General features: G+C 43.6%; 1 protein-coding gene across 2 annotated transcripts in view; it reads left to right on the top strand.

Annotated features, from left to right (window-relative positions):
* VSTM2B (V-set and transmembrane domain containing 2B) overlaps positions 1 to 24,518 on the top strand; it is a 128,020-nt gene that overhangs the window by 12,604 nt on the left and 90,898 nt on the right. The gene's annotated exons all lie outside the window — the stretch shown is intronic.

The raw sequence follows: 24,518 nt of genomic DNA, 5'->3' as shown, positions 1-24,518 counted from the left end.
CTCATAAATGTTTTTAGATAAATTCATTAAAGGATACCCGAGGTGACATGTGGCATGATGAGATAGACATGTGTATGTATGGAGCCAAGCACACTAATAACTAGGCTGTGTTCCTTTTTTTCTTTCTCTGCCTGAAAGAGTTAAACATCAGGTATGCAAGTGGCAGTTTCTGTCCGGTTCGGGACTGGGTCAGACTATAGCATAATCCTCACTGATAAGTAATTACAGCCATAAATACTTTCCTGTCAGTAAATGGCTTCTGAGAGCAGGAAAGAGGTAGCAAGGGTCAATAATTTATATATTTGAACTCCTGCATACTTCAATGAAGGTGTCATTGAGCAGAGACAATGAAACTAGATTTAAATATAAAATAATACTGCGGGATATCTAAAAAAGTCATTTTTAGGAGACGGAAGATAGATACAATTGTTTTTCTCTTCAGTTTATTTTCACCTTGGGTGCCCTTTAAAGTGACAGTTGAATGTAAATAATCGTATCGCTGTGTGTACTCATGTTTAAAAAAAAAACCTTGTTGCTATGTATGAACTGTATTTGTAATCATATATAGGCATTGGGCTGTCATGTTTGATCGCTACAGGGCTTCCTGTTTTGTAGTGGGATGTATCTAAATATTTCTTGACTGATTAAGCAAGGATTGGATTTTGTGGAACTTGTCTGCTATTAGGTGGGTCATATCAGAATATAGTTGGGTGCTGAAATATTAATCAGTTTGGCTGTATAGCTGCAATGATGTGCAGCAGACACAATAAGATAATAAGTTCAGCCTGTCTTGAATTTATTCTGCAGATGCTGCATGTGGCCACGATAGCGCAAACTCTGATTTGATAACATTTCAGACATGTTTTGTGGCTGGATAGTGTAATGGTTAAGGGCTCTGCCTCTGACACAGGAGACCAGGGTTTGAATCTCAGCTCTGTCTGTTCAGTAAGCCAGCACCTATTCAGTAGGAGACCTTAGGCAAGTCTCCCTAACACTGCTACTGCCTATAGAGCGCGTCCTAGTGGCTGCAGCGCTGGTGCTTTGAGTCCGCCAGGAGAAAAGCGCGATATAAGTGTTTGTCTTTGTCTTTTGTTTTGCTATGATCTCGTATTAAAGTGGACCTGAACTCTTGCACAGGACATAAGGAAAACATAGGTAAATGCACCCTGTATGTATTTAGAGAGCCTGTCTAATTCCCCCTCATTTATGACTAAGCAGAAATTGTAATTTGATCTCTCCCTGTGTCACCTGACTGCCACGGCGTTTAAGCTTATTTGAAAGCACAGGATGTTAACAATATGTCTGCTTCCATGAAAGCAGGAAGTAGATACACTGCAAATTTATTGTAGGATTTGTATCAGCTGCAACAAAGAAATATTATTATGATGCTGCTATTCTGCTAATCTTTTAGGGCGCGATTTTGCTATGCTATGCACTGCATAGCAAAATCGCGGCAAATATCGCTCCGCCGCGCGTTCGCGTTCCCGTAAAAAACGAATCGCGGTAGTGGAAATGACCTACCGCGATTCCTATGTTAAAAAGCAAACCGTAGCGATTTGCGTCTTTGCTATTCAGCTATTTTGCGCTGGTGGAAAAGGGCCCTTAGAGCTGAGAGGAAGTAATGAGTTCAGGTCCACTTTATCCAAGTAAGGGCTGTGGGGGATAACTGCCGTCAGGCATGACTCACTGAACTGTCTATGGCTGATATCTTATCTCACACAGTCATTGATCAGGAGAGCAGAGGTATTGCAGTGGAACAAATGTCTCCCTCTAGTGGCTAATTTGTGTATTGTAATACAATAACTATTGCAGATCGAGAAGTGTCTGAATTGGTTTAAAGCCAAACAAGTTGCTGAAATGAATCCAGATTTTCCCATTTCATCTGAATAACATATTTTTATGTAGATATAAAAAGTAGTGGTTTTGAACTGTGATGGAAGTTCGATATACCATATAAGACCATTAGCTCCATTTCCAATGTTATTGTAGATGATCAATAAGAAACTAATTATGTCAAGTTGATGCAAATATCATGTTTATTGTATGCAGCTTAGAACTACTCAATTAGCATATACTGTATTTAACAAGAGGTTTACTTTGAATCATAATTTTAGCATCTCCGTTACTATTATTGCTTATTAGCATTGGAACTATGGAAGCCCCGCCTCCCTGGCCTGTATCTAACCTATGTAGAAGGAGGGGCGGGTCTTGCCCATTCAAGATAGCACTAGAAATCTGAAAGCAGAGGTCAAATGATTGCAACTTCAATCTAATGCTGCGTACACACATGCGACAACGATCGTTCGTTGTGGACGACGAACGAACTTTTAATTGACGAAAGAACGACCGAAGTAAAGTTAGTTGTAAAAAGTGTGTAACGATCACATCGTTAGAACGAACGTTACACCACGTAAAAGCACTTAATGCGCCTGCGCATAAAATTGTAAAGTTCCTTGGAGAAAAAGTGAAATACGCATGTCCAGCCTGGTACGAACGATCGTTTTCAACGATGTACCACTTTTGCTAACGATCGTCGGTGGTAAAAATCCGCCAAGACAGAACTTTGTTTTGTAGCGATTTGGCTCGTTCGTCGTTTGCCTTAATAGTCGTTGGTTCGTTTTTTGTAACGATCGTCGTTGGTAAAGATCGGGGAACGATCGTTACAAACGACTATAGTCGCATGTGTGTACGCACCTTTAGGCCTGGAACCCACTACAAAACGCTATCGCTAATCGCAGTCACTAGCATTTTGTATGAGCAGTTTGTAAGCGATTTCATGAGCATTTTAGGGAGCGATTTCAAAAAGTGTATCAATTTGCCAGCGATTGTGTAGCGATTAGCATTTTAAAGTCTGATTGGTCCTTTCAATTAATTTTATTTTTGTTACAGTGTGCAGTAACTTAAAAACGCTAGCAAAATCGCTCTGTGCAGGTTTTGATGAGCGATTACGCCAGCGATTATATACTTAACATTGAAGCGCAAACTCTAACAAAATGCTGCTTGTCCTGCATTTGCGATTTTGCTAATCTCAATCGCTTCTGCGGAATTTGCACCATCCATTTGCACCATCCATTTACATTGGCAGAGCGTTTAGGGAAATCGCTAGCGATTTCTCACGCTCCCTAAACGCTTAAAAAAAATCGCTCTAGTGGGTTCCAGCCCTAATAGCTTATTCTTGCAGGTTATTTTCTGTTCATTTAAATCCAGAACTAAACTATGTGAATATAAACCGTGTATAAAAGGAAAATGGTGGACAAAATACAGGTTTTTTTTCTGACTTAGATGTACTTGTCAGTGCAGGCCAGCTCACATCCTGCCCTCTATAGATTTAGCTAGCAGGTAGGTCTATCAGGAGTGACCATATGACTTTCAAAGTAGGAAGAACAGATAAGGCCAGAGTACATTTCTACGTATTAGGGCTCGTTTCCACTTGTGCGAATCTGCATGCGTTTTCTGCATGCAGATTCGCATAACCCATACAAGTAGATGGGCCTGTTTCCACTTGTCAGAAATCCTGTGCGGTTTTGTGTGCAGGAATAATCTGCACGGCAGAGCCATGAGAATTCGCGGTGAGCAATTTCGCATACAATGTATTCAATAGAAAATTTGCATGCGTTTTTGTATGCAAATGTTACCGCAAATTCACAGGCGTTTTCGCATAAAAAATCAATGTAAAAGCACACAGGCACTGACATGGTTAAATCCGCATACTTACTAACATATGCGAAAACGCCCGCAAATTCATGGTAAAATTCGCAGTAAAATTTGCATCGGCATGCGAATTCGTTTTTTGCGTTTTCCACGACTAATTCGCACCGCACAAGTGGAAATGGGACCTCAAAGTAGAAATCATGTGGCTGCGGATGGCGGCAAAGGGTCATGATAGAGACAGTGAGAATTGGGGAGCATGGAAATGGCTTACATATTCCTTCCTTTAGCTGCTCACCTCAATCATATTCAGTTTTACGCACAAGGGATGGGTGGGGGTCTGTGTCAACCAAACACACAAAAGAGCCGCAGAATTCGCCTGCGAGTGGAATGCATGTGAATCGCCGCTAATGTATTTAATAGGAAATTCGCATGCTGTTTTGGTATGCGAATTTTCATCCGAATTCGCATGCGAATTCGCATGAAATCAATAGAAAACCACACCGGCATTGCCATGGTTAAATTCGCATACATCGTCATCCATGCGAATTTTCATGCGAATTCGCACGAAAATTCAGCAAAATTCGCATCCGCATGCGAATTTTGCTGCGGCGATTTCGCAACGCAATAGTGGAAACGAGCCCTCAGACAGATTTTTAATTTAAAAAGTGCAATGTCAAAAGCAGTGCTTAGAATTTACACCAAACAACACGCGTACTTTCAGAATGTAACAACTTGAGTTTTGGGTTTTGGTGAACTTGTAAGACTGGACACTATTGAGTAGGGCTGGGGATAAATCCAGATTACTGCTTTATTGGAAGCTTCATGATGTTTTGTTGGATTGGGCAACAAATTAGAATGACATTACTTATTTATGTATATTTGTTTCTTTTTTTGTGTGAAAAAAAAGTTACCAGCTAAAGAAGGTGTAAAACAGCAAAGAACCACTGCTCTTCCTTAGGCCTGGAACCCACTACAAATCGCTATCGCAATCCCTAGCGTTTTGTATGAGCGTTTTGTAAGCGATTTCTGAGCAGTGGCGGTAGCGTTTTTAAGTGTCAGCTTTTTGCCAGCGACTGTGTAGCGATTAGCGTTTTTATTTCTGATTGGTGCTTTCAATTAATTTTAATTTTTTTTACAGTGTGCAGTCATTTCAAAACGCTAGCAAAATCGCCCTGTGCAGGTTTCGATGAGTGATTACGCCAGCGTTTATAATGCTAAACACGAAAAATGCTGCATGCCCTGCGTTTTGCGATTTGGTAATATCAATTGCTCCAGTGGAATTTGGCCCATCTATTAACAACATTAGCTGAGCGTTTAGGGAAATCGCTAGCGGTTTGTATCGTTTCCTAAACCCTCGGAAAATTGCTCTAGTGGGTTCCAGCCCTTACTCCACTCAAAGTCCAAGCAAGAGTGGATACCCTGGAAAACAAGTTCCCTGGAAACCACTTCAGGACCATAGGCTCAAGCTACGTACACACATTTGACAACGATCGTTCGTTGTGAACGACGAACAAACTTTTAATTGACGAAAGAACGACCTAAGTAAAGTTAGCTTTGAAAGGTGTGTAACGATCTGATCGTTAGAATGAACGTTACATCACGTAAAGCAACTATTGCGCTTGCGCATAAAAATGAAAAGTTCCATGGAGAAATAGTGAAATGCGCATGTCAAGCCTAGTACGAACGACCGTTTCCAACGATGTACCACTTTTGCAAACGATTGTAGTTGGAAATAATACGCCAGGACAGATCTTTCGTTTTTAACGATCTAGCTCGTCCATTGTTTGACTTAATGATCGTTGGCTGCTTTTTTTTAAACGATCGTCGTTTGAAACGATCGGGGAACTATAGTTTCAAACGACTATAGTCGCATGTGTGTACGCACCTTTACACCCCCGTAGTGACCAGGCTATTTTTACAATTTAGGCCACTGCAGCTTTAAGTGCTCACTGCAGGGCCGTACAACTCAGCACACAAGTGATCCCCCCCCCTTTTTTTTCTGCCCACAAACAGAGCTTTCTGTTGGTGGGCTCTGATCACTGCTGGGATGTTTGTTTATTTTTTATTTATTTATTCGTTGTTGTTTTTTTTAATAAAATTTGCCCTTTTTAAATTATTATATATTGCTATGTAGCCACGCCCTCCAAGGGATGCTCAGCCTAGGCTGTTGCATACGTGGATTCTTGCCGCGCAGGGTGACCCGAAAGACCGCTCACCCTGCTGCCGCTCAAATTCCAGGCGGCATTAATTACTATTCCCCCAAGGTTCCGTCCCTTGGTTGCCTAGCGACAAGAGAGGGCGGTGTCGCAGGTGGATTAATGGGCGGAGGAAGTGGGATGTTTTTAGCTGAATAGAGACGTTGGGTATGCGATCCTCCAGCCGCTGAATGAGTCACGAGTATGACGAAAAGCGTAGGGCGGAGTCAGAGACGCGCACTGACGTCAGTTGAGGAAGCAGGGGGAATCGGAGGTGACGTGCTGCTCTGTGGACTGCAGCCAGAGTGTATGTCTGTCTGAATAGTACCCTGTGTGGTTTTACAAACACATGTTATGCCTGCATCATTGGAGCAGAGCTGTTCCTTGGCTGACCAAGCTTTTTGCTATGCAGAGATACAAGAGGCTCCTTCGGTGAGTGGATTCACAAAGGGGGAACTGTGTGTAAATCCTTCCATGGTGGTGGCACTACCTACAGGAGGTGCTGGTTATTTTAGTCCTGGCAATAGTCAGCACTATGTGAGTTTTTTAACCACCTTAAGACCGTTCCACGCCGGTTGGCGTAAACGCGGCGGCAGCCCAAGGACTGCTCAATGCCAATTAGCGTGAAGTCCCTGGGGCGGGGTTTTGCAGGAGATTGCGCACGCTCCGTCTCCGTCATCAGTCTCCCAGTGGCGATCTCAGCTAGCAGACTGTTAGACGGCGAAACCAGCCGTCTACGTACATTGTAAAGTGCTGCGATCTATGGCTGCACTGTACTGGGGACAGCTGTGTGACACGACTGTCCACCTGGGAGGCTCAGGAGCGATCGGCTGTCATAGGCATCAGCAGATAACCGCTGTGATGTGCTGGCGGTGGGAGGGAGGGAAAAATAGGAAATAATTGTGATGCTAAAACCAGGATAATTAACATAAAAGTGCGTATCCTGAATAATTTACTGCATTCTACTATATGACACTACAGGGCCTCTTTAAAGTGGACCTGAACTCTTGCACAGGACAGAAGGAAAACATAGAAATGCACGCTGTATTTATTTAGAGAGTTAAGTCTGTCTAATTCCCCCTTATCTGTGACTTATCACAAGTTGTAATTTGATCCCTCAGCTGTGTCAGCTCACTGCCTCAGCAGAGAGCTCATTTGTAAACACAGGGGACTCAATTCTGGTAGGTTTATCAAACAAATTATCTTGTGAGGTAATTTACCTCATGAGGTATTGACATTTAGCAATTCTGGTAGATTTTAGTCATGTTTTACCTCATAAGGTTAATTAAATTATGAGGTAATTTGCATTAATTTTACCAAAATAGCTATTCTCATGGAAATTAGGGGGCATGTTAGCACTTAATTTGCCGTTCAGTTTAAGACCTGCCTGTACCTGGCGGTAAAGTCAGTTTGTATGCATTTTGCAGTTTTTAGTGGCGTTCTCATTGCTGTTTAGTGTCGTTCCTATCCAGGCTGTGTAATAGAAAAGAATGGTAGAAATAAAATTCCAAACACTTACTGGATTTTTTTTTTTTTTTTTTACAAGCGATGCCTATAAATCTACTTTTCATAGGTTGCTACATAATCAAATACAACTTCCCTCCCCCTCAAAAAAAAAAATTCTTCCAAAGACTATCCTAACTTATGGAAGACAATTAAAGACTACTATTATTCATTTACTGCATGCTTACCGCTGAAATACCTCATGCTTTACCTCACTATATGCATTTACCTCATGTTTTACCTCATGTTTTACCGCATGTTAGGAAATGGAGAAAAATCTTTCAGAATTGCTAAAAAAAAAAAAAAAAAAAAAATGGAAAATACCTCATGAGGTATTATACCTACAAAAAAAAGATTTACCTCACACAGTTACCAGAATTGAGGCCAGGATGTTAACCCTATGTCTGCTTCCATAAAAGCAGGAAGTAGACACACTGCAGACTTAGGCCTAGTGCACACCAGAGCGGTTCAGTTGCGTTTTTAGGAACGCTTGCGGCTGAGGAAACGCTTGGGTAATGTATTTCAATGGGCTGGTACACACCAGAGCGGGTTGGTTTTTGCTGAAACGCATACTCCCGGGCTGAGGCATTTTTTGGATTGCGGAGGCGTTTCTGCCTCCAATGTTAAGTATGGGAAAAACGCAAAATGCTTGATAAAACGCCAGATCAGGGCGGTTTTCCAGGCGTTTTTGTTACAGTAGCTGTTCAGTAACAGCTTTACTGTAACAATATCTGTAATCTGCTACACAAAAACGCTACCAAAAACGCTTCACTTTAAGTAAAAAACACTACACAAAACGCTTCATAATAATAATAAGAAAAAACGCTTCAAAAACTGCTAGCGTTTTGCGGATCTGCTAGTGGTTTTTGGTGTGCACTAGGCCTTATTGCAGGATTTGTATCAGCTATAACCAAAAACTTTTTTTTCTTTAAATGTTATTATGCTGTTGGGTATCTTAGAGTAGAGAGGAAGTTCTGAGTTCAGGTCCTCTTTAAGGCCTCTTTCACACCAAAACATTGCGTTTTAGGGGACGTTAAGGTCACATAACGTGCCAATAACGCAACGCCTGGTGGTGTTGAAGGAGGACGCCAGAGTGAGCCGCATTATGTAGCTCTTGGTGCGCAGTATAGACTGCGGAGACCTTGTGATCGGAACGCTCCGCATCACGTGGTCCCGCCAGCCAATAAGCGGCCGCTCCAGGAAGTAAACACTGCAGTGCAGTGAATATTAATTAGCCATGTGGCTGCCGACAATAGCGGACTCTCCCCTCCTCCTCTCCTGCACAAAAATATAAAAAAAAAATTACTGAGCATGTGCAAACAGTCTAACACGGCTAAAGCCGCTTAGAACGCACAGCATGCTGCACTTTCCAATAACGTCCAGCATTACACTGTAACGCAACGTGGGCACTGTGAACAGCCCATTGATTTTTCATTACTGTGCGGTGGGCTGCGTTACAGGCTGCTCTAACGTGAGCCTGTAACGTCCCACTGTGAAAGCAGCCTAAGGGCTGGAACCCACAGGAGCGCTTTTGGCAGCGTCTTGGCAGCGTTGCGATACGCTAGCACTTTGCCAAAACGCTGGGCCAATGTTAATGGATGGGGCAACTTCCACAGGAGCGTTTGCGTTTCCCAGAAACGCAAACGCAGGACGTGCAGCATTTTGGGAGCGTTAGCGCTTCAATGTAAAGTATTGAAACGCTAGCGGAAATGCTCAGCAAAACCTAAACTGAGTGGTTTTGCTAGCGTTTTGCGGTTCAGCACACTGTAACAAAATGAAAAATTATTCACAGGACCATTCAGGATAAAAACGCAAAACGCTACGCAACCGCTGAGCAAAAAAATACAATGTTGCAAAACGCGACCGCAAACGAGCATGAATCCGCTTGCAAACCGCTCAGACAAAACTCTAGCGGTAGCGTTTCGCGTTTGCTGTTTTCAGTGGGTTCCAGGCCTAAAGCATAATTCAACTCATGCAAGAGCATAGTGGAGAAAACCATTGCCTAATGAGGGATTTTGTGTTTGTTTTGTTTTTTTACCTGAATTTTAATTTGCTCCATATGTCACAATGAGGGGGCTGTGTACCCACGCAGGTAGACAGATTCCAACCTTCCCACATCTGCATATTACCCAGCGGCATTCGGACAGTACAAAATGTATTCACATTCTGTGATAAAGAATGTAGGCTTCCCGGACTGGGATGTAATTGTGTGCTGAGCCCGTTTCACTGCTCAGAGGAGTTCTGCTTTAACATTTGTATAGCGTGGAGATGCAGCCTATCGTTTATGTAGAAAATAACAGCAGGCTGGCTTGTTTCTTAAGTCTAGACAGAGCTGCTATATTGCGCTTTCATCTCAATAATATTTTCACTAAACCAGCAGGTTTCCCTAACAAGCACAAAAATACAACTTATTTACCGCGGGGAAGAGATGCAATTTTCTGCAGTTGGGTTTCAATTTTAAATGAGGTTCTCTGCCCACAAATGTACTGTCGGTGTTGCGGGGGAAGAAGAGAGGTCCCCGGAATTAGGGGTGACCGTCTCTAACGACCTCCCGGAATTAATGAGGGCTGAGCAGCGAGATCTGCTGAAGGTAGCTTCTTCATAAATTGGTGATTTCGCCATCTCGAGAAGTATTGTCAGAGCAATTTGCTTATTTGCCTACTTAGGTGATTTTTTTTTCTTGACTAAAAAAAAAAAAAAATACCTAAAAACTTTTTTGCTATTCTAGGCATTTAAGTATATTAACTATAGTTCAAGGCCCAAACAACCAATCAGAAAATGTCGATTGAGTGTACACACTGGCGACTATGGTCGTTTGAAACAGCTCATTAACGATTGTTCCGCCGACAATCGGGGAAAGAACTTTACCCAACGATCATTAACACGAATGACAAAAGAACGACATCGGGAAGATGGAAATATCCAACCTGACGGATCGTATCTACCGACAATCGTTACAAAACTATAGTGTGTACAGACATCGGCCGAGAACGATCGTTACAAGGGCCAATGCGCCTGCGTTGAATTCTGCCCAGCTTCAGTACTTCCTTTGTAGCGCGGCCGTAAAGATTGTTACATTGCTCATTTCAATTAAACTTTGTTTTCAAGTTAACAATCATATATTTGTATCTATTGTAACGCCATGTCAGTGTTTTTTTTTATTTTATATAAATATGTACGCAATATTTCCTTCTGATTGTTCTTTTCTGCGAGAACTATCGTTAAAATGTGTATGATGATCACTGCGTCCCATCGTTGCATACCAATCTTTCCAATATCGTTCGTCTGGTAACTATCGTTCCTTGCAAACGATAGTTATCGCAAGTGTGTACGTAGCATAAGCGTTTTAGTATGCTGGTTTAGACACTCTCCTAAAACTAACCTAAATTCTTCTTCTAACCCTGTGTTTAAAAAGGGTGAATTGCTTCTTTACACACTGAGCAGATGAAGGGAGATGTCTGGGCTGACAGCTGCCGTGCTGACCACAAAGAGTTAACCTCTCAGCAGCAGAGGAAGGAGCTCAAGGAGACAAACACAGCCATTCCATAGAGCTTCTAACAGCATATTGTCAGATGGGTGTGTCAGCATTGGTGCAGTCAACTAATTGACTGTGGGTTGCATTGCAGTGAAGTCAAGTGGAATTGGCACTTCTGGTGGTTTATGTGCTCAGCTTCAGAAAATTCTAGGCAGAGCAAAGCTGGATTAATTGTGGAAGCTGATAAGAGGAGGGGAGGTGGATTGGCACATAGCAGTGAAGCCTAGAAGAGGAGGGGCATTGGATTTGGTGGTAGCTGTGAAGCTGATAAGAGGAGGGGCAGTGGGTTGGCCCATAGCAGTGAAGCTGATAAGAGAAAGGGCAGCGGGTTGGGTGATAACAAGAAAAGCTGATAAGAAGGGCAGTGGGTTGGCCCATAGCAGTGAAGCTGATGAGAGGCAGGGCAGTGGGTTGGGTGACAGCAGTGAAGCTGATAAGAGGCGGGGCAGTGGGTTGGTTCATAGCAGTGAAGCTGATAAGAGGAAGGGCAGTGGGTTGGGTGATAACAGGAAAGCTGATAAGAAGGGCAGTGGGTTGGCCCATAACAGTGAAGCTGATGAGAGGCGGGGCAGTGGGTTGGGTGACAGCAGTGAAGCTGATAAGAGGTGGGGAAGTGGATAAGGTGATAGCAGTGAAGCTGATAAGAGAAGGGGTGGTGGACTGGGTGATAGCAGTGAAGCTGATAAGAGGAATGGCAGTGAGTTGAGCCCTAGCAGAGAGCTGATAAGAGGAGGGCCAGTGGATTAGAAGATAGCAGTGAATCTGATAAGAGGAGGGACAGTGGGTTGGGTGATAGCAGTGAAGCTGATAAAAGGAGGGCCAGTGGGTTGGCCCATAGCAGTGAAGCTGAGAAGAGAATGGACAGTGGTGGAGAGGGGTGGTGGATTGGGTTGATAGCAGTGAAGCTGAGAAGAGGAGGCGTGGTGGATTTAGCAATAGCAGTGAAGGAAAGGCAGTGGATTGGGTGAATGCAGTGAAGCTGATACGACAAGGGGCAGTTGATTGGATGATGGAAGCAAAGCTGATAAGAGGAGGGGCAGTGGATTAGGTGATAACGGTGAAGCTTATAAGAGGACAGTGCAATGCTGCATTAAGCAAACATGGCCATTGAATATGTACTCCCCTGTTTGGGATACATAGGCCTAGTGCACACCAGAGCGTTTCGGCTGCGGTTTGCGATCCGCTTGCGGGTGCGGATCCGCTTGGGTAATGTATTTCAATGGGCTGGTGCACACCAGAGCGGGAGGCGTTTTGCAGAAACGCATACTCCCGGGCTGCTGCAGATTTTGGATTGCGGAGGCGTTTCTGCCTCAATGTTAAGTATAGGAAAAATGCAAACCGCTTTGAAAAACGGCACTTCAGAGCGGTTTGCCAGGCGTTTTTTGTTACAGTAGCTGTTCAGTAACAGCTTTACTGTAACAATACATGAAATCTACTACACCAAAAACGCTTCACAAAACCGCAAAATGCTAGCTGAAACGCTACAGAAAAAGAAGAAAAAGCGTTTCAAAATCTGCTAGCATTTTGCAGATCTGCTAGCAGTTTTTGGTGTGCACCAGGCCATACTGTCCAAGAAAACCTCCATCTAACTCCATGAGCTGCACATATCAGGAGCCACTGTTACTCTTTTCTAACACCTGCACCAATCCAGTGGCTGGAAGCAAACTTTAATACTGTCGTTCGCCAGTTTCAGTTAGAAACACTGTGGAATCGCTGTGTAACATACACACGTAAAAAGCAAAATAAGTGAGCTAAAATCATGCTGAAATTCAATATAAAATGTAGTTTCCCTTTAAGTAGGACGTTCTGGTTGATTTGGCGTAGTTATGTTATAAATGCACTCATCCTTTAAGCAAACTTGCATGGGCGGCAGGGGGAGGGGAGGTGGCGTTGGCGGAGATGAATTGCGGAGCTAGGCATAGGTCGGGCGCAGCTCTTCAGCGGGATGCAGGATTGCAGTGGATGCTGCGATGGGCAGAGAGGCAATAAAACACCAGATATCACCGTAAATCCTTCACTCGCTCTCCCTCGTGTGTGAAATGAAGAATCTTCACTCCCAAGGCGGCTTTTTTCCCCCCTGGATATTGTGAGACAGTAAAGCAAGCAAACTATATAATGAAAGAGCCCCAAATTACATGGAAAGTTAGAAGAGCTGACATGAATTCGGCAGCAAAGTCTGGCCGGTCCCACCGCTGTATTATTATAAGTGCTTCCTGCTACAGCTATGGTTTTAGTGCATGATTCGCCTTAAAGAGAGGCTGAAGCCAAAATAATTTCCTGTTTTTATTGCCCACTTATGTTAAGCAATAAGACCATAGCTGATTCGCCGCAACAGCGCAGCAGGACGAGGTTTTATCCCCCCGAAATCCCCGAGGCAAAATTCTCTGCTTGCTTCCTGGAGGAGGCAGAGCTTTGCGCTGTAGCTCTGCCTCCAGTGCATTCAATCTCCGCCTCTCCTTGCCCCTTCTCAGTGAAAGAATACTGAGAGGGGCGGGGAGAGGCGTGGCGATCTGCGGAGATTGACTGGACTGGATACACAGCTACTGCACAAAGCTCTGCGTCCCCTGGCAGCAAAATCCTCGACCTGGAAAGTCGTGGAATTCTGCCCCGGAATTTCGAGGTGATAAAACCTCGTTCCGCCGCGCTGTTGCGGCGAATCGGCTATGGTCTTATTGCTTAACATAAGTGGGCAATAAAAACAGGAAATTATTTTGGCTTCAGACTCTCTTTAACTACTTCAAGACCGCCCCACGCCAATGGGAGTGACCACGGCGGCAGCCCCAGGACCACCTAACGCCAATTGGCTTCAAGTCCTGGGGCTGCAGTTTTCCCAGGGAATGGCCGCGCGCAGAGCCGGGCCGACACATAGGCTGGCGAGGCTACGGCCTCTGGGCGCCTGTCAATTAATTAAATCATGAGCGCACTTCGGAATCAGATCCTTCCTTAAGTGCTGCTGCCCGCTCTGCAATTACCACCGGCCGCGGGTGGCAGCAGTGCCGGCGAGAATCTGTCTCTGTACAGTGTACACTCTCTCTCTCTAAAAGAGTGTACAGCCAGTTGCCATGGCTACAATAACGCTGCTGCCTGCACCGCCCCCCGCTCGTCTCAAGCATGTTGTTACTTACTTTGTATCAAGCCACTAAACCAGCGTGCAGCTCACTCCTAAGCCCATGCTTACTGTAGCTGACTCTTAGTGGCTCTCGTGTGAGTCCTGCCCGTGGCCCGCCCCTTCACTTGTGGCTGCTTCAACTTTATGTGTCCGCCCCCCTTCCTCAGTCATCAGTCATGACGGTCATGTGACGGTGACGCAAGTTCATTAACTAACGTCCCTCGCAGGCGTCTTCTCTGCCTGGGCTGGCTCTGGGCCTCTGGCTGCATAGTGGGGAATGCATGGACTGCACCTGCTGCAGCAGCCATAATGATCAAGTAAGTTCGTGTGCAAACTGTGCAATGATGAAGACGAGACAGTCAGCTTCAGTGTCACTGTGTCACATAGATAGTGACTGAGTGAGGAATAGTATCCTGACTGACTGCCTGGTAACTGGTTAGTGGTTTGCTATTGCTAAGAGATCTGCCTGCGACTCGAGCAAACAGCATAGTGTCTGTCACCTATGTATATAGGTGCAGAATGAGTTTGTGGATATAGTATATCATTCATTCTACACCTATAAACACGTGGCCAGAATTATGCTGCATGCCTTAAAGTAGTTATCAGGCAAATATTTTAAAAGAAGCTTTACTCACCTGGGGCTTTTTCCAGCCCCCAGCAGCTGACTGTTCTACGCTGTCACCTCCGCTATCCCGGTCTCTGTGCTTGGTGCGGAAGCCAACCCTAAGGTCATCCGCACTGCGCATGCGTGAACCGCCGCTGTTAATCAAACCCACGTTGTACGTGGCTTACTGCGCAGGAACAGTAGTTCTGCGCCTGCGCAGTAAGCCGCATACAACGTGGGCTTGATTGACAGTGGCAGTTTGCACCTTCCACACCGAGCATGGAGACCGGAACAGTGGCGGGGAGTGGAGGGGACAGCTTGGGACAGTCAGCTGCTAGGGGTTGGATAAAGCTTTTCATTTAATATTTGCCTGATAACTACTTTAAAGGAAATTTGAGTTGAACTTACCTGGGGCTTCTTGCAGCCCCCTGGAGTCAGTACATTTGAAATCGGTGCCGGTAGACTTGGGCACAGGATACAGCTGTTATATGGCTGATCCTGCTTCTGCACAAGTCCGGGACGATTTAATTACTATTCCCCCTCCAGGCTGACATGGATAGTAGGGGAATGAAATAATTCGGCTTCCAGCGATTGCTGGAGGCCGAATTATTGTGTTTTTTAAGCAACCTCGGCTCCGTCTTCTGACGGCGCCGCCATTACTCACTGAGCGCTGCAATAGGAGTGATTCCTATTGTAGTCTATGGAGGCACCCAAATCTAGCAGTGCTGAAAAGCACTGCTCCACCCTGGAGTCCTCCTGTGCTGTGCCCACGGCGCCGTTCCTGTGGAAAAATACTGTATTTGTGCATAATTTATTGTTACATTAAACGGGGGGGGGGGGCGCACTTGGGCAGCCCAGCCTCTGTTAGTGGTGGACCTTGTCCCGGCCCTGGCCACGCGCATGCGCGATCGCTCCCTGCCAGTACACGGTGTGGAGCTCTGTAATTAGCCTGCTAGCCGCCGATTGCGACTAGCAGGCTGCTTGTAAACGAAAGGGGAAAGAAATCCCCTTTGTTTACAAGCGTACAGCGCTGCGGTCTCCAGCAGCGCTGTACGAGATCGGCGATCCCCGGCCTCTGGCCGGGGTTCGCCGTCCTCTCATAGGCTGATGTCTATGAGAGGCGGAGAACAGGATTGCCGTCCTGTTCATTTCTACAAGCGGAGGGGGATGGAGGGAGAGAGAGCCTCTTTGAGGCTAAGAAAAAAAAAGTGACATTGGCGATCGGACCCCTCCAGCAGCATGTCCCCTTAGGGACAAAAATAGGAGGTGAGTCCGATCGCCATACTTCTTAGCTGAGCTGTGCAGGAGGTTGAAACGCCTGCACAGCCCACTACAGCAACAAAGAGCCTGGTCTTTAGGGGGGTTTAACACTGCGGTCGTCAAGTGGTTAAAGTGGACCTGAACGCAGAACTTCCTCTCTGCTCATAAGATACGCAACAGCATAATAACTTTTAAAGAAAAACATTTCTTTGTTACAGCTAGTACAAATCCTAAAAATCAATCTGCACTGTTTCTACTTCTTGCTTTCATGGAAGCAGACATAGGGTTAACATCCTGTGTTTTCAAATTAGCTTCTCTGCCCAGGCAGTCAGCTGACACAGCTGAGAGGTCAAATTACAGTTGTGATTAGTTACAGATGAGGGGGAACTAGACAGGCTAAACTCTCTAAACACATACAGGGTGAATCTCTCTCTCTCTGTCCTGTGCAAGAATTCAGGTCCACTTTAATTATGTTTTCATCAGACTGTGCTCTCTGCTGAGACCTGTAACCAGGATTGTACATTCTGACTCCGCCCCCTGGTACATGTCTTCTTGACAAGTCTAAATGTATCCATACATTACTTGATTTTCCACCGAGCGATTAAGCACTCGACTTTATTGGGCAATCAATGACACTGTGGTTGATGGAAAGTCGATCGACTAGTGGCCCAAACACTGCAAGCGAGAGCCTATACAATTCTCCTTCACTAAGTAATCAGTAATCAGGACTGAAAGAAAAACAACTGCGAGCCCACTATAGTGTCGTACGTTAATTATTAGATAAATTGTCTAAAATATGAGAAACTACTCACAAGTAGGGATAATCACAGATATGCAAATTCTTTCGAGCTGATGCAAATTTGTATGCAAATGTATGCAGTTTGAAACTGGACCAATCAATTTAAACCCAGGTTTAAATAGATTGGCCCTTTTTCAAGCTTCCTATATTTGCATAAAAATTTGCATAATTTGGAAGTATGTGCATCTCATTGATTGTCCTTACAAGAATGAGTTAAGGTGCGTACACACATGCGACTATAGTCGTTTGAAACGATCGTTCCCCGATCATTTCAAACGACGAACGTTTAAAAAGACAGCCAACGATCATTAAGTCAAACGATGGACGAACTAGATTGTTAAAAACGAAAGATGTGTCCTGGCGGATTTTTTTAAACGACAATCGTTAGCAAGAGTAGTACATCGTTAAGAAACGGTCGTTCGTAGCAGGCAAGACCTGCGCACTTCGTTTTATAGTCACAGCACATTAAATTTTCCCCTCGTGATGTAACGTTCGTTCTATGATTGTGCCCAGTGACCATGATTATACCATAATTTTTATTTTAACAGGACAAAGTGTATTTTTGTATGTTTTGTCAACACTATATTATCTAGATGCTCTACTACATACCGACAGTATAAAATAGAAATTTAGTTATGTCATATGTGTAACGGTAGTTTTACAGTGTAACGTACGTTTTGAACCGTTCGTTACGTGCGGGCGGAACTTGCTATGATGTAACTTCCAGGATCAGTATGTGATGTTGTTCCGGATCGTTCGTTAACAAATGATCAGATCGTTACACACCTTTAAAAGCTAGGTCGTTCTTTCGTCAATTAAAAGATCGTTGTCGTATGTGTGTACGTAGCTTTAGGCTTCTTTTCCACGGACTGTTGATAGGCAGTGAAATGCATCTCATACTCTCACAACTGCTCACTGCTGCCTGGTAACTGCTTGCTGCTGCCCGATAACTGCTTCCTGCAGCCCTGAGCACACAGTTCAACAGTCCATGGAAAAGAGGCAACCGCTGTATAAGCAGGTAGGGAATTTATCATGTCCCCACTCAGGTTACGAAATCGCTCTCTGTAGATATAGGAAACATTGGACAGAGAACCCTTCCACCAGAGTGGATGACAAAGGTGTGTAGAAACAGAGGTGCCAGTAAAGTGTAAAATATATTAACCACTATCCACCAGTACAGTATATCTACGTCCTCTGTGACTTCATCTAAGCCACAAGGACATAGATATACGTCTTGTAGATGAAGCACAGTTGTGCTTGATTAAGCTTGCTCCTGTGCACACCTCCAGCACTATCTGATGCAGCACTAATTGGTGAAAGGGAATATATGTACCCTGAGCCAATAAGATTGATTTTTACCATTAAAAATACTTTTATTTTCTCGATTCATAGTGAAAAATAAACATTTTAGCATTATTTTATAATCAAATATCCTCACCATAAATTGTGACAGGAACATAATATAGTTTTGTGATAAATGGTAGAATTAGCCAAACAATATTTGTTTTTTATCTACAGTAGCGCTTTTTTTTATTTTTAAACTGTAATTAGTAAAACTGAGAAATAATGTGTTCTTTCTTTTGCCTCTTTTTCCCATTAAAATACATAGAAAGCAAAATAATTTGAGGGGAAAAATGGCATACAATGAAAGTCTATTTTGTCTTGAAGCAAACAATATATATTTCACTTAGGGGTCAGAAGTAGGGATAAAGTTATTGCTGATTAAATAGGGACATAGCTAAACTGTCCAAACAGCTCTGGTCCATAAGTGGGAAACAAGGTCTGGATGCAAAGTGGTTAACAACAGTTTAAAAAGGGGGGGGGGGGGGGTAGTGGTGGAATTACCTCCCCACAGAAGACTAGACAGATTAGAGTACATTTTAGGAACAATTATTTATTTCATGCTAACAACGACATAGCTCCACCCCCAAAATCGTGTTGTTCTGAATATTATTAATATAGCGGTCAAAAACAGGGTGAAGCTACCTTGTTTTTTGCCTCGGTCTTTAGTTTGTCTATACTATTCTCTGTTTTTTAGTTGCTCCTTTTGTATGTGCCTGAAGAAGCAGGCTTTCGAACCGCGAAACGCGTTGCAACATTTTTTAAAGTATGAAATAAATGATTGTTCCTAAAATTTCCTCTAATCTGCTGAGTTTTCTGTGGGGAGGTATACCCACCACTATCCTTCCCCCACCACCCCCCAAACAGTTTTTAACCACTTCGCCCTATCTGGACGGATATATCCGTCCAGATAGGCACTGCTGCTGCAGCCGTGTGGTGCGCGCGATCGGGCACGCGCCCGCGCGTGGTCCCGCTGCCTCCCGCTGCCCCCCCCCCCCCCCCCCCCCCCGATCAGTAAAAGGGAATATAATTCCCATTCACTGATCTAAGTCCCCGTCAGAAATACCAACGCTTTCTCATCAGAGAGCGCGGTATTCCTGCCCGTACAGAGCTTCCCCAGCCTCTTTGTCCTTCCTGGATGCGCGATCGTTCGCATCCAGGACTTTTTTGAATGTGGCCATCTTGTGGCCAAATAGTAAACTGCACCCACATACATTTATTAAATAAATAAACACATTATATTATATCTAAAATGAGCTATTTACCTCCCAAACTAAAATTACCCAAATACATTTTTTTTTATAAAAAAAAAAAAAAAAAATTACAATAAAAAAAACAAAAACCTACATAAATAGTTACCTAAGGGTCTGAACTTTTTAAATATACATGTCAAGAGAGTATCTTATAAATTTTTTTAAAATTATAAGCTTGTAAATAGTGATGGACGCAAATTGAAAAAATGCACCTTTATTTCTAAATAAAATATCGGTGCCATAAATTGTGATAGGGACGTAATTTAAATGGTGTAATAAGCGGGACAAATGGGCACATAAAATGCATGGGTTTTAATTACTGTAGCATGTATTAATTTTAAACTATAATGGCCAAAAACTGAGAAATAATGAATTTTTTCCATTTCTATCTTAATCTTCCTGTTAAAATGCATTTACAGTAAAGTGGCTCTTAGCAAAATGTACTACCCAAAGAAAGCCTAATTAGTAGCGGAAAAAACAAGATATAGATCAATTAATTGTGATAAGTAGCGATAAAGTTATTGGCGAATGAATGGGAGGTGAACATTGCTCGGATGCATAAGATTTTCGAAGCTGTAGGCTGAAGTGGTTAATATACATTACACTATACTGGTGCCTGTTTCTACAATTTTCTTCACTAATCAAGCTGAACAATGTTGCCCCTCCATGCTCTAAATCCCACATGTCAAACTCCGGCCCGTGGGCCAGATCTGGCCCTCGAAGCCTTCAGATTTGGCCCTCAGTGTGTTTCCCCACTTTGCATTATGTTTGGCCCACTTTAGACCACCAGAGAAGCTAGTTAGACCACCAGAGAAGCTAGGAGGTAAAGCCCTACATTACCAGAGAACCATATAGGGGAAAGGAGGGTCACTAGACATTGAGGTTGGCCCGCGACTTGGTCCTAGAGCTCAATTTCGGCCCATTTTGTATTTGAGTTTGACACCCCTGCTCTAAATCAAAAATCAATTCTGTGTCGCCCAAAATCATGTGAAAAGTAGCCAATTGCTTCATGATCGGCCAATATTTTCCATCCTGCCCGATCAAGTAAATAAGTCGATCTTACATGGAGGTGTAAATATGAATTTAAACTTTTACAGTTTTTCGCCATAGTTCCCCTTTAAAGCCCAACTCCTCCCAATTTTTGAGGTGGGAGGGATTGTCTATAAAAAAAACTGTACATTTTAAAACAAAAAACTCTTTTAGGTAGAGCTGGGCTTTAATCATGTTATTTCCCAGTCCTCAGCTCTGCTGATGTAAGAGAGCATGTATGTGTTATGTATATTATACTTCAGCCGACCAGTAATGCCACAATTGTTTGTACGGCCCTTGATTGGCCCTTGATGGCGTTACAGGAGCGTAGGCGATCTCTTTAGCGAGCTCTTGGCTTCTTTTTGAAGTGAGCATCTAAGTTTACCCCCTGAGGTTATAAAAAAAATAATCCCATCTGCTCTCCCACATCCGCATTCACGTTACTGACATACGCGTCGCCACTTGAGGACCACAGTGCTAAACCCCCCTAAAGACCAGGCTGTTTTTTCTGTAATTGGCCACTGCAGCTTTAAGGCCAAGCTGCAGGGCCGCACAACACAGCAGAGGAGTGAACCCTCCCCCTTTTTCCCCCACCAACAGAGCACTCTGTTTGGTGGGTCTGATCACCACACAAGTGTTTTGTTTTTTTAATCAATATTTTTGTTATTTTTTTCATTTTATTTTTTACTATTTCTTTTTTTTTTTAAACCCTCCCACCCCCCAGCTGGCCAATCCTGGCGATCGACTGTCATAGGCTTCTGCCTATGAGAGCCGATCGCTTTCTTGTCCCCCAGGGGGACAGCCGTGTCACATCCAGTACAGCGGTGCTGCCGATCGCATCGCTGTACATGTAAATAGACGGCGGTAACGCCATCTAACAGTCTTCCGAGCAGCGATCATCACTCGGAGACTGAAGAGGGGGCGGAGCTCCGCCCCCCCCCCGAGCTGGAGATGCGCGCGCAGATCTCCTGCAAACTGCAGCCCCAGGACTTGAAGCCAAACGGTGTTAGGCGGTCCTGGGGCTGCCGCCGCGGCCACGCCCATGGGCGTGGAGCGGTCTCAAGGTAGTTAAAGGGGAACCACACTTTTATTATTTCGACTCCTTTTGAAATTTTAATTTTCTTGATTTTTTTTTCTCTTTGGTATTCATGAGCACAGGACCTTAAAGCCAGATTCAGGCTCAGTTTTATTGATTTGCATTTATAGCCTGTCAGGTAATAGTAATGTCTATCCCTATAGCCTGTCATGTAATAGTAATGTCTATCCCTATAGCCAGTCATGTAATAGTAATGTGTATCCCTATAGCCAGTCATGTAATAGTAATGTGTATCCCTATAGCCAGTCATGTAAAAGTAATGTCTATCCCTATAGCCAGTCATGTAATAGTAATGTGTATCCCTATAGCCAGTCATGTAAAAGTAATGTCTATCCCTATAGCCTGTCATGTAATAGGAATGTCTATCCCTATAGCCTGTCATGTAATAGTAATGTCTATCCCTATAGCCAGTCATGTAATAGTAATGTCTATCCCTATAGCCAGTCATGTAATAGTAATGTGTATCCCTATAGCCTGTCATGTAATAGGAATGTCTATCCCTATAGCCTGTCATGTAATAGGAATGTCTATCCCTATAGCTGGTCAGGTAATAGTAATGTCTATCCCTATAGCCTGTCATGTAATAGGAATGTCTATCCCTATAGCCTGACATGTAATAGGAATGTCTATCCCTATAGCCTGTCATGTAATAGTATTGTCTATCCCTATAGCCTGTCAGGTAATAGTAATGTCTATCCCTATAGCTGGTCAGGTAATAGTAATGTCTATCCCTATAGCCTGTCATGTAATAGGAATGTCTATCCCTATAGCCTGTCATGTAATAGGAATGTCTATCCCTATAGCTGGTCAGGTAATAGTAATGTCTATCCCTATAGCCAGTCATGTAATAGTAATGTGTATCCCTATAGCCTGTCATGTAATAGGAATGTCTATCCCTATAGCTGGTCAGGTAATAGTAATGTCTATCCCTATAGCCAGTCATGTAATAGGAATGTCTATCCCTATAGCCAGTCATGTAATAGGAATGTCTATCCCTATAGCTGGTCAGGTAATAGTAATGTCTATCCCTATAGCCAGTCATGTAATAGTAATGTGTATCCCTATAGCCTGTCATGTAATAGGAATGTCTATCCCTATAGCCTGTCATGTAATAGGAATGTCTATCCCTATAGCTGGTCAGGTAATAGTAATGTCTATCCCTATAGCCAGTCATGTAATAGTAATGTCTATCCCTATAGCCAGTCATGTAATAGTAATGTGTATCCCTATAGCCTGTCATGTAATAGGAATGTCTATCCCTATAGCCTGTCATGTAATAGGAATGTCTATCCCTATAGCCTGACATGTAATAGGAATGTCTATCCCTATAGCCTGTCAGGTAATAGTAATGTCTATCCCTATAGCTGGTCATGTAATAGTAATGTCTATCCCTATAGCCTGTCATGTAATAGTAATGTCTATCCCTATAGCCTGTCATGTAATAGGAATGTCTATCCCTATAGCCTGTCATGTAATAGGAATGTCTATCCCTATAGCTGGTCAGGTAATAGTAATGTCTATCCCTATAGCCTGTCATGTAATAGGAATGTCTATCCCTATAGCCTGACATGTAATAGGAATGTCTATCCCTATAGCCTGTCATGTAATAGGAATGTCTATCCCTATAGCCTGTCAGGTAATAGTAATGTCTATCCCTATAGCTGGTCAGGTAATAGTAATGTCTATCCCTATAGCCTGTCATGTAATAGGAATGTCTATCCCTATAGCCTGTCATGTAATAGGAATGTCTATCCCTATAGCCTGTCATGTAATAGGAATGTCTATCCCTATAGCCTGTCATGTAATAGGAATGTCTATCCCTATAGCTGGTCAGGTAATAGTAATGTCTATCCCTATAGCCTGACATGTAATAGGAATGTCTATCCCTATAGCCTGTCATGTAATAGGAATGTCTATCCCTATAGCCTGTCAGGTAATAGTAATGTCTATCCCTATAGCTGGTCAGGTAATAGTAATGTCTATCCCCATAGCCTGTCAGGTAATAGGAATGTCTATCCCTATAGCTGGTCAGGTAATAGTAACGTCTATCCCTATAGCCTGACATGTAATAGGAATGTCTATCCCTATAGCCTGTCATGTAATAGGAATGTCTATCCCTATAGCCTGTCATGTAATAGGAATGTCTATCCCCATAGCCTGTCAGGTAATAGGAATGTCTATCCCCATAGCCTGTCAGGTAATAGGAATGTCTATCCCTATAGCTGGTCAGGTAATAGGAATGTCTATCCCTATTGCCTGTCATATAATAGTAATGTGTATCCCTATAGCCTGTCAGGTAAGAGCTGCACCTTCCTCTGAGGTGAATATGAGCAGAACTGGCGCTGCAGTTATGATCAGTGATGAGTAAATTGGATAATGATGCACTGTGAATGAAAGTTCAGTTACCTCAGCCATGTTTCCCTCTGACCAGTAGAGTTCAGGCAAACGTCAGGAGGGTAATTTCTGACAAGCAGAGACCTGCAGACCAAGGTACAGGGGACAAGCTTCGGGGAGGAAAAGTGATCGGGTAGCACTAGAAACAATAAATACAAAAGATATAATAAAAAGAATCACACATTGGCAGAGTCCATTATAACTCCGCTTTTTACATTTGTTTGAAGCAGAATTATATTGAATGAGGGGTATTGAAGGAGAAGGTCTATCTCTCTAGGAGTATGACAGTAACAAGAGACTCTGACTAGCCCTTTGTGCTGAGAAATGGCTAGAGAGAAGCAGAAACCCTTCAGATGCCTCAGATTAAAGCTAGATCATACTTCTAAGGCGCGCCATGTCATTGTCCTTTGTGTTTAGAAAAGGGAATCAATACTCCATCATCCAGGCCCCTGTGAATGGACGCATTCTACGGTAAAACTGAAAAAAGCCCATCCATTTCTCTTTAAAGAAAAATCCAGCAACCCTCCAATGTGGTTTTAGAGCCACATCCTTGAGGGAACCTCAGACACACGTACGTGTGGATCCAGGATTGGTTCTAGTCAGCACAACCTTGTGAGAGCCTCCGACACACAGACGTGTGGATCCAGGACTGGTTCTCAGCACAAACTTGTGAGAGGCTCGGAGTCGGAGACACGTACGTGTGGATCCAGGACTGGTGCTCAGCACAACCTTGTGAGAACCTCCAACAC

This window comes from Hyperolius riggenbachi, chromosome 11, assembly GCF_040937935.1.
Source record: "Hyperolius riggenbachi isolate aHypRig1 chromosome 11, aHypRig1.pri, whole genome shotgun sequence".
Taxonomy (NCBI): Eukaryota; Metazoa; Chordata; class Amphibia; order Anura; family Hyperoliidae; genus Hyperolius; species Hyperolius riggenbachi.
The sequence above is the reverse complement of the archived record's forward strand: the minus strand, read 5'-3'. Positions and strand labels throughout refer to the sequence as shown.